This window comes from Mus musculus, chromosome 4 (genome assembly GCF_000001635.26).
Source record: "Mus musculus strain C57BL/6J chromosome 4, GRCm38.p6 C57BL/6J".
In the NCBI taxonomy this organism is placed as follows: Eukaryota; Metazoa; Chordata; class Mammalia; order Rodentia; family Muridae; genus Mus; species Mus musculus.
This window is the reverse complement of record NC_000070.6, coordinates 69690129-69700403: the sequence shown is the minus strand read 5'-3', so window position 1 is coordinate 69700403 and position 10275 is coordinate 69690129. Positions and strand designations below refer to the sequence as shown.

The following is a 10275-nucleotide window of genomic DNA, read 5'->3' as shown; positions in this document are numbered from 1 at the left end:
TCCTTCATTCCTTCCCCTAACTCTTCCATTGAGTCCCAGGCTCAGTGTGATGGTTGGCTGTGAGTATCTGCATCTGTGTTAGTGAGGTACTGGCCGACTCTCTCATGGGACAGCTATACCAGGCACCTGTCAGCAGCTCTTCTTGGCATCAGCAATAGTGTCTGGGTTTGGTGTCTGCAGATGTGATGGATTCCCTAGGGAAGTCTCTGGATAGCCTTTCCTTCAGTTTCTGCTCCATTTTTTGTCCCTGCTTTTCCTTTACACATGAACAATTCTGTGTTAAAATTTTTGAGATGGGTGGTTGGCTCCAATGCTCAACTGGGGGCCATGTCTATTTACTGAAGGTGGCCGCTATAGCTTCTATTTCCCCTTTGCTGGGCATTTCAATTAATATCATCCCAGTTGGGTCTTGGGAACCACTCTTTTCCCTGGCACCTGGGCTTTCTAGTGACTTCCCCCAGTTTCCCACCCCCACAGCTACATATTTCTATTCATTTTCCTGATTCTCTGTTCTTCTCTTCTATCTCTTTCCATACCTGATAATGCCCTTCTTTTCTCCCTCCCCATCTTCTGTCCCTCCCAAGTCATTCCCTACCTCTACCTCCTGTTATTATTTTGTCCCCCCTTCTAAGTAGGACTGAAGCATCCATACTTTGATCTTAATTCTTGTCAAGCTGCATATGGTCTGTGAGTTATGCTGTAGTTATTCTGAGCTTTTGGCCTAATATCCACTTATCAGTGAGTACATACCATGTGTGTCCTTTTGTGTCTGTTTTACCTCACTGAGGATGATATTTTCTACTTGCATCCATTGCTGGCAAATTTTATGAAGTAACTGTTTTTAATAGCTGAGTAGTACTCAATTGTGTAAATGTACCACATTTTCTGTGTGTATTCTTCCATTGAGAGTTATCTGGGTTGCTTACAGCTTCTGGATATTATAAAGAAAGCTGCTTTGAACATAGTGGAGCATATGTTCTTGTTATATGTTGGAGCATCTTTTGGGTATATGCTGAGTAGTGGAATAGATGGGTCCTCAAGTAGTACTATATCCAGTTTTCTGAAGAATCTTCAGACTGATTTCCAGAGTGGTTGTACTAGCTTGTAATCCCACCAGCAATGGAGGAATGTTCTTATTTCTCCACATCCTCACTTGCATCTGCTGTCACCATTGATCTTAGCTATTCTGATTGGTGTGAGGTAAAAACATTTCCATGATGACTCGGGATATTGAACATTTCTTTAGATGCCTCTGGGCCACTCGAGATTCCTTAGTTAAGAATTCTTGTTTAGCTTTGTATCTCCCTCCCCCCTTTTAAAACAGAGTTATTTGGTTCTCCGGGTTCTAACTTCTTGATTTCTTTGTATATTTTGGATATTAGCCCTCTATCAGCTGTAGGGTTGGCGAAGATCTTTTCTCAATCTGTAGGTTGCTGTTTTGTCTTATTGACAGTGTCCTTTGCCTTACAGAAGCCTTTCAATTTTATAAGGTCTTATTTGTCCTTTCTTTATCTTATAGTCTGAGTCATTGGTGTTCTGTTCAGGTAATTTTCCCCTGTGCTCATGTGCTCCAGGCTCTTTCCCACTTTCTCCTTTGTTAGTTTCAGTGTATCTGTATTTATGTGGAGGTCTTTAATCCACTTGGACTGGAGCTTTGTACAAGGTGATAAGAATGGATCAATTTGTGTTATTTGCGTTCTTCTACATGCAGACCTTCAGTTGAATCAGTACCATTTGTTGAAAATGCTTTTTTTTTTTTCCATTGGATGGTTTTGGCTTCTTTGTCAAATATCAAATGATCATAGGCATGTGGGTTTATTTCTGGGTCTCCATCTTGAAATACTTTATTGGGGCTGTATTTATTTGTCTGTATAACAAAGATCATTCCAGTTTTGATTGTGGTGAGTACTCAATTATAACAGTCATCGCTCCAGGAAAACACCACCATTTCAAACAAGCATGACATGTTGAAGAAAATAGATCTGTTATGCTTTCTAGTTTTGAGACATTTGTATGAACCTAGTTTATTTAATTTAAGCACACAAGAAAAAATAATTTTGCAATCTTCTTTTAATTATGAAACATTCTTTATTATTTTTCTTTATAGTATTGGGCATTCAGTCTAGTACTTTTTTTTTTCACGGTAAGCAAGTGCTCTACCATTTCCCTACAACCCTAGTTCTATAAGCTACACCTCGACATCCATTGAAGCCACCCAGCTGATCACTTATGCTTTTGGAGACTATGAATCTAGTTCATGCTATATTTTATTCTAAAAAGTAGTCTCCACCATTCCATATATTGCTTTATGATATAAAAGTTTCATTAATCTAAGTCTTGCATATACCCACCTTAAAACAGGCATTCAGATTTTGAGATATGGACTAGAAATAACAGGAAAGAAATGCTTATCTTCCACATTGGTAATCATATTTCAAGCAGGAAATGCAGATGAGTATATATCACGGGGCATGGGAGGCTGAAGCATAGCATCAGGCTTTGGCTGGCATTTGAGATTTGGCTATAACCCCTGCATCATTTAGTTTGAGCCTTGGATACCCTATGTAAATATAATTTTCTCTGGCAAACTAACAGTTTAATAATTATTCATATATTATATATATTCATATCTAATCCATGCATCCTTTGGAGAAAATGAGTTACAATAAGGAATGCCAAGAGTGAGCATTAAGAAAGGGATGATTATCTTTAAACCTAGAACCCCTTGGAAAGAGAACATCAGTGAGGGATTATCTACAGTCAGTTGGTCTCCGGGAACATTTGTTAGAGCTAGCCTTGGTAAATAAACTGATATTTAGAGGTCCTATCTACTGTGAGTTGCATCATCCCCTAGGCAGGAAGTCTTGGACTATACAAGAGTGGAGAAATTCAGATGTACACAAGAAAGTCACTGAACATGTTTGTGAAAATATTTTTCTGCTCCTGACTGTGGGTGTGATGTAACTAGTTACTTTTGGTGTTGATTTCCTCACAGTGATGCATTTTAACCTGGAATTGTAAATGAAAATTGACTCATTTGTCTCCTATGCTGCTTTCTGTGAAGGTTTTTTTTTTTTTTTTTTTTTTTTGTATGTTCATTCATTTGTTTGTATTTATCATAGCAACAAAAATGAAAACTAAAATACAGGGTACATTTTGGAGTAAAGGAGGAAACAGCGCCAAGAATAGGCAGTAACATCAGAAGTTCATATGTGAGATGCCTTCATTTTATGGTACAGATTGTTATGTAACTCTCTCTGTCTTTACTGTTTTGATACAGGCTCTGGCCTGGCCACTTCACTCTGATGTCTGAACTGACTTCTGGTATTACATTCGATCACAAGCAAGGGCTTTGTAGATCCAAAGCAAAGATAAGAAGCAACAGCCACGTCTACTCATAGTGTAGGCTGGATCTAGGCCAGTTTTCTTAGACTTCCCTTAATGCCTGCTTCTGACAACTGAGACTAGGTCCTCGGCTTTTTCTTTCATGTATCTGCTCTTCAGAGTGTCTCCTTCCAGTACAAAAAAAAAAAAAAAAGGTATCTTGGCAGTGTTCCCTTTGTATACATATATCTGCCATCAGCCCTTGCTGTCTCACCTAAATTACCTGTTTCAGAAGGCTCCTTCCTGCAGTTCTTGGTGGACACCTGCTCTTCTCCATCTCTTTCAGATCAGCTGACAAAGCTTCAGGTGGGCCCTATAATCTGTGGCCATGAATCTGTTTTGAAAGCTGCTTTTGTTATCTCCTGTTACTGCTGAGCTGCTTTCTGTGTGGGAGGGGTGGGAGTGAGAGTCTTTGTCGCAGCATATTCAGTGCTGCATATTTTAGAACAGCAAAATAGAAACAGGTGGTTGATTAAATAAACATGTCACTAGTGGTCAAGGTAACAAAGCAGAAATTCAGTATCTATTGGGACCTATTAAAAAGCTTTGATTTTTCAGTTGAGAGTCTCATCATGGCTCCATCACTGAACTTGAATAAAAGCACACCACTCTCTTGGCTTCAGTGTTCTTGTTAACATTGGTCAGAGAGAATGTACAAGTATGATAAACTTTAAACTCTGTGCAAGGATAACTCCCTACAAGATATACCATACTGATAGGTTGTTTCCTACCCCTTGCACATTTTAACATTTTGAAATTGATTTGAATTTTACAATCAGTGTCATGGTAAAGTTTAATTGGCAACATTTTTTTTTCTTCTTGGGTGATGCATAAAATTATAGTGTGTCTGTAATGGAAGAGATTTGAAATCTGATGAATTATGTGACATCTTTTATTCTTTCTTCTTTCTTATGATCATGTGAGCCACGTGGGAGAGCCAGGTCTTCCAGCAGCTAGTGTCAGCTTTTCACATCAGTTCTCAAATTGATACATTTGGTTTATTCATTAAGATTAGGTTCAACTTCATGGAGGAAAAACCCCTCACATAATAGTGTCTTTAGAAGAGTAAATTACTATCTCCTCATATACAAGAACCTCAGAAAAAGGCATTCATATTTTATATGAGGGCTTCAGAGTAGTTAGGGGCCCAGGGTCCCCCAATTTTTATTTTCTTATATCAGTGTACTGTTTTATATTCAAGGTCAAGTAGATCAAGAAGATGAATAGAATGTCAGCTTTTTATGACCAAGAAACAAAAGGAAGACAGAGGACATTAGAACTGGACCTGTTGATTTAGTTTCTTGGACAAGGCTTTTTTATTTGTTCCATGAAGGTTGCTTTATTATCACTCCACAATTTTGTCACTTGATCAACCTGACTGAAATGGAGATTTAATATTGCTATGCATATATGTGTTTGTGTGCTCATGGGTATGCAAGTACATTTGCATGTGTGTGTGTGCATGTGTATATGCATATATGTGTTTGTGTGCTCATGGGTATGCAAGTACATTTGCATGTGTGTGTGTGCATGTGTATATGTGTGTATGTGTGTGCTTGCATGTGCACATATATGCACATGTAGAAGCCATAAGTAAACTTCTTTTGTTATTCTTCAGGTATTGTCCACTTTGTTTTGTTTTGTTTAATTTAACTTTATTTGTAATTCACTTTTTACCCTCCATATTCCATTCCCTCCTCCTCCTTATCTACCCTCCAAATGCTCCACATCCCACATCTCCTCCCCACGCCATCCTTTCTCCACACAGGTGCCCCCACCCCCATCCGACCTGACCTCCAAACTCCCTGGGGTCTCCAGTTTCTTGAGGGTTAGATGCATCATCTCTGAATGAACATAGACCTGGAAGTCTTCTACTGTATGTGTGTTGGGGGCCTCATATCAGCTGGTGTATGCTGTCTGTTTGGTGGTCCAGTGTATGAAAGATTTAGGGGGTTCAGATTAGGTAAGACTGTTGGTCCTCCTACAGGATCATCCTTCTCCTTAACTTCTTTCAGCCTTCCCTAATTCAACAACAGAAGTTATCTGTTTCTGTCCATTGTTTGGGTGCAAATATCTGCATCTGACTCTTTCAGCTACTTGTTGGATCTTTCGGAGGGCAGTCATGATAGATTTCTTTTTTGTGAGTGCTCCAAAGCCTTAGTAATTGTGTCAGGTCTTGAGACATCCCCTTGAGCTGGATCCCACTTTGGGTGTGTTTCTGGACCCTCTTTTCTTCAGGCTTCTCTCCATTTTATACTTGTACTTTTTTTCAGGTAGACAAAATTATGGGCCAGAGGTGTGACTGTCAGATGGCAATCCTAGCCCTCCCTTGCTGTCCTGTCTTCCTGCTGGAGGTGGGCTCTATAAATTCCCTCTCCCTACTGTAGGGAATTTCATCAAAGGTCCCTCCCTATGAGTCCTGGGATTCTCTCACCTTCTGGATCTCTGGCGCATTCTAGTGATACCCCCTCATCCTCCTATTTCTGGAAGTTGTCTGTTTAGATTCTTTCTGCTGGTCCTCAGGGCTTCAGTCACTTTCTCTCACTCAATACCAGATCAGGTTCCCCTCTACCCTCCACTGACCCCAACCCCATCCACTTTCCCTCCCAAGTTCCTCCCTCCCTCCCTCTCTACTTGTGATTGCTTTCCTCTCTCTCCCAAGTGTGACTGAGGTGTTCTCACTTGGGGACTTCAGCTTATTGAGCCTCTTGAATTCTGTGGACTGTATCTTGTGTATTCTGTATGGTTTTTTTCTTTTTCTTTTGGCTAATATCCAGTTATCAGTGATTACATACCATGCATATTCTTTGGGTCTGAATTACCTCACTCAGGATGATATTTTCTAGTTCCATCTATTTGCCTGCAAAACTCAGATGAACTCATTCTTAATAGCTGAGTAGTATTCCACTGTATAAATCAACCATATTTTCTGTATCCATTTCTCTGTTGTCCCACATCTAGGTGGTTTCCAGCTTCTGGATATCACAAATAAGGCCACGATAAACATAGTGGTACATGTGCTCCTGTGGCATGGTGGAGGATCTTTTGGGTATATTCCCAAGAGTGGTATAGCTGAATCTTCAGGTAGATTTATTTCCAAATTTCTGAGGAACTTTCAGATTGATTTCCAGAGTGGTTTACCAGTTTGCAATCCCACCAGCAATGGAGGGATATTTCTTTTTCTCCATATCCTCTCTAACAAGTGTTGTCACCTGAGGTTTTGATCTTAGCTATTCTGACTGGTGTAAGGTGGAATCTCAGGGTCATTTTGATGTGCATTTCTCTGATCACTGAGGAGTTTGAACATTTCTTTACGTGCTTCTCAGCCATTTGAGATTCCTCAGTTGTGAATGCTCAGTTTAGTTCTATATCCCATTTTTTTTCCCATTGGGTTGTTTGGGTTCTTGATGATTAACTTCTTTAGTTCTTTATATATTTTGGATATTATCCCTCTATCAGATGTGGGGTTAGTCAAGATTTTTTTCCAAATCAGTAGGTTGCCTATTTGACTTATTTACTATGTCCTTTGCCTTACAGAAGCTTTATGAGGTCCTATTTATCAATTCTTGATCTTAGAGCATGAGCCATTGGAGTTCTGTTTAGGAAATTTCCCCCTGTGCCAATGAGTTCAAGGTTCTTTCCCACTTTCTCTTCTATTAGGTTCAGTGTATCTGATTTTATTTTGAGGTCCTTGATTCACTTGGTCTTGAGATTTGTACAAGGTGACAAATATGGATCTATTTTCATTCTTCTACATATAGACAGCCAGTTAGACCAGCACCATTTATTGAAGATGCTTTTTTTCCCCATTGTATACTTTTGGCATCTTTAACAGAGATCAAGTGACCTTAAGTGTGTGGTTTTATTTTCGGTTCTTCAATTATATTTCATTGATCAACATGTCTGTCTCTGTACCAATAACATGCAGATTTTATCGCTATTGCCCTGTAGTAAAGCTTGAGGTCAGGGATGGTGATTTTCTCCAGCTGTTCTTTTATTGTTAAGAATTGTTTTCACTATTTTGTGTTTTTTTTTTTTTTTTTTTTTTTTTTTTTTTTGCCTTTCCAGATGAATTTGAGAATTGTTCTTTCCATGTCTTTGAAGAATTGTGTTGGGATTTTGATGGAGATTGCATTGAATCTATAGCTTGACTTTGGTAGGATAGACATTTTTACTATGTTAATTCTGCCAATCCATGAGCATGGGAGATGTCTCTGTTTTCTGGGATCTTCTTTGATTTCTTTCTTGAGAGACTTGAAGTTATTGTTATGCAGGTCTTTCACTTGTATCTTTAGAGTTACCTCAAGCCATTTTATACTATTTGTGGCTATTGTTAAGGGAATTGTTTCCCTAATTTCTTTTTTTTTTAAATCAGAAAATGTATTTAATTAACTGACAAGAGAGAGATGGTCCAAGAATGGCAGGCAGAATCTGTGGAGTGAGAATTAGAAGCGAGGGGCTGCATAATCATCTGGCATCCGCTAGATGTTATATCTGTGGTTAGATAAGTACATGATAGGGACGCCAGGGATCTTCCGGATTCTTCGTTTGAGGTCACGGTCAACTGTGGCCACAATGTAACACTTGTGCTGAGTTACTCTCTGTATCAAGCAGTCCTCAGCGTAGGTTCCTTTGTGTGTGCACGGCAATCGGTCAAACCGTGGATCCTTGGCGATTCTTAGTGCCACACTATACTTCTGTCCCAATTTCTCAGTTTCAGTCATTACACAATCAGTTATACAAGGGATACACTTGGCATACAGACAGTCCATCATTGACTGCACTAAGTCCAGTTTGGCCTTAATGGAAAAGTTGATGAAGTTGGTACCGACAAGGATGTGGTAAGGTGGACCCAGCTGTGTATTATACTGGAAGAACAAGCAGGAAGGATGCTGGGGGACTTCTCTTTCCTTCAGCGCGCTCGGATCTTTCTTCTCTTTCTTCTTAGGCTTCAACCTATCCTTTTCTTTAAGTCGCTCGTCTCTCAGACTGAGCATTCGCTTCATAGTCACATATTTCCTTGTTTTCTTTTGCTTCCCCATGTTCACGCTGCACTCCTGTTTCTGTTTGTTTCCCTAATTTCTTTCTCAGCCTGTTTATCCTTTGTATAAAGGAAGGCTACTGATTTATTTGTGTTAATTTTATATCTGGCCACTTTGCTGAAGTTGTTTTTCAGATTTAGAAGTTCTCCGGTAGAATTTTTGGGGTTCCTTATGTATAGAATCCTATTTCTGCAAATAGTGATACCTTTATTTCTTCTTTACCAATTTGTATCCCCTTGATTTCTTTTTGTTGTCTTATTGTTCTAGCTAGCACTTTGTCCACTTTGTTTTTGAGACAGGGTTTCTCTCTTGTCTGGACCTCACCAAATAACCTAGGCTGGCTTATCAATAAACTGCAGACATCTGCCTATTTCTACTTTCCCAGTGCTAAGATTACAAGTCTGTCATTATACCTAGACATGGGTTTCCTTCCTTCCTTCCTTCCTTCCTTCCTTCCTTCCTTCCTTCCTTCCCTCTGTCCCTCCCCCTCTCCTTCTTGTCTTCCTCCTCCTCCTCCTCCTCCTCCTCCTCCTCCTCCTCCTCCTCTTCTTCTTCCTCCTCCTTCTTTTTCATTTATTGGGACCAAAATCAGGTCTTCATACTTAAATTGCAAACACTCTACCAACTGATCTGTATCCTAAGACCAAGACAGATTTTTAAATTTAATACTTTTCTGTTCTATTGAATGAAATTAAGGTCTTCTACCAAGGTAGGTATGAGCCAGGATATTGCCTAGGCAAAGCAGCAGCCCCTGCTATATGAGTAACCACTGGAGAGGAGGGAACTGGGTATAGGAGACACTGTGTCTAAGCTCATTTTTTTTCTTATTTGGTTTCAGTTTTTCCCCATACAGATAATGTAGTTAATGATTTTTCCATTTAATGAAATAACTTTCATGTAAATTATATGAGATACAGTTATGAAACACTTTCTTCAATAAAATTATCTCTAAAATGAAGGGATTTAGTTTCTTTCATCTATCAAAAAATCTTTAAAGGATAAAGACTACCATTCATAGTTTTAGTCAACTTGAATAATTTTCTCTTTTCCTCAAATATGAAAAGAGTCCTCCAGGTGTTCTAGTCTGTCCTTCAACCTTTTAATTTATGAAAGGCTAAACTTTTGTCTTGATGCGCCCATTTTCTATCCTAGGACCTGTGTGCCTCCAAGCTATACTCTTCCTTCAAATATAGTTCCTCAAATGCAGTTCCTCATCCTGAACTGTAGCCCTTCAACTAGGGACAGACGCATAGTACTTCTGAGATCTGGCCTAGGTTTCAGATTTCCATATAAGTGTGAATATCATCTTGAAGTTAAGGCAGTGTTGCCATGTCAGGTTCTCTGGCTTCACTTGTGTACTAATTTTTTTGTCTTCAGAAAAATTATATTTCATCTCCAAAACCTGGTGGTTTGGCAGCATTTGCAAAGCCCCAAATCTACAAAGATAAGTGCGAACTGGCTTACACTTTTCAGAGAACCAAAGCAATCTCTCACTCATAGAAGGGGTTTTATGGGACTCTGCAATGTGGAGTTCTCCAAAGCTAGAGGCATAAGAACATCAGTGTCCTCTTACTTGAATAGCTAAGGATGATGGTCAGAGAGTGAGAAGTGACACCCCTGTATTCACAGAGAGGTATGACTATCACAGCTAAGATGGAGGTGCTCTATCTCATAAATGCCTTTTAAAAACCCATGTTACAACTCTGAACATTTTCAAGCATATGAGCTTATAGTTTCACATTTTGCATTAAAATGAAATGCTTGCTGGGACTTGTGGCTGACTCCTATACTTGTAGCTACTTGGTAAGTTGAGTCAGAAGAACCCTAAGTTCAAAGCTAACCAGGCCAT

General features: G+C 39.3%; 1 pseudogene; it reads right to left on the bottom strand.

The window, feature by feature from the left end:
- Window positions 7753-8449, bottom strand: Gm11221 (predicted gene 11221; annotated as a pseudogene).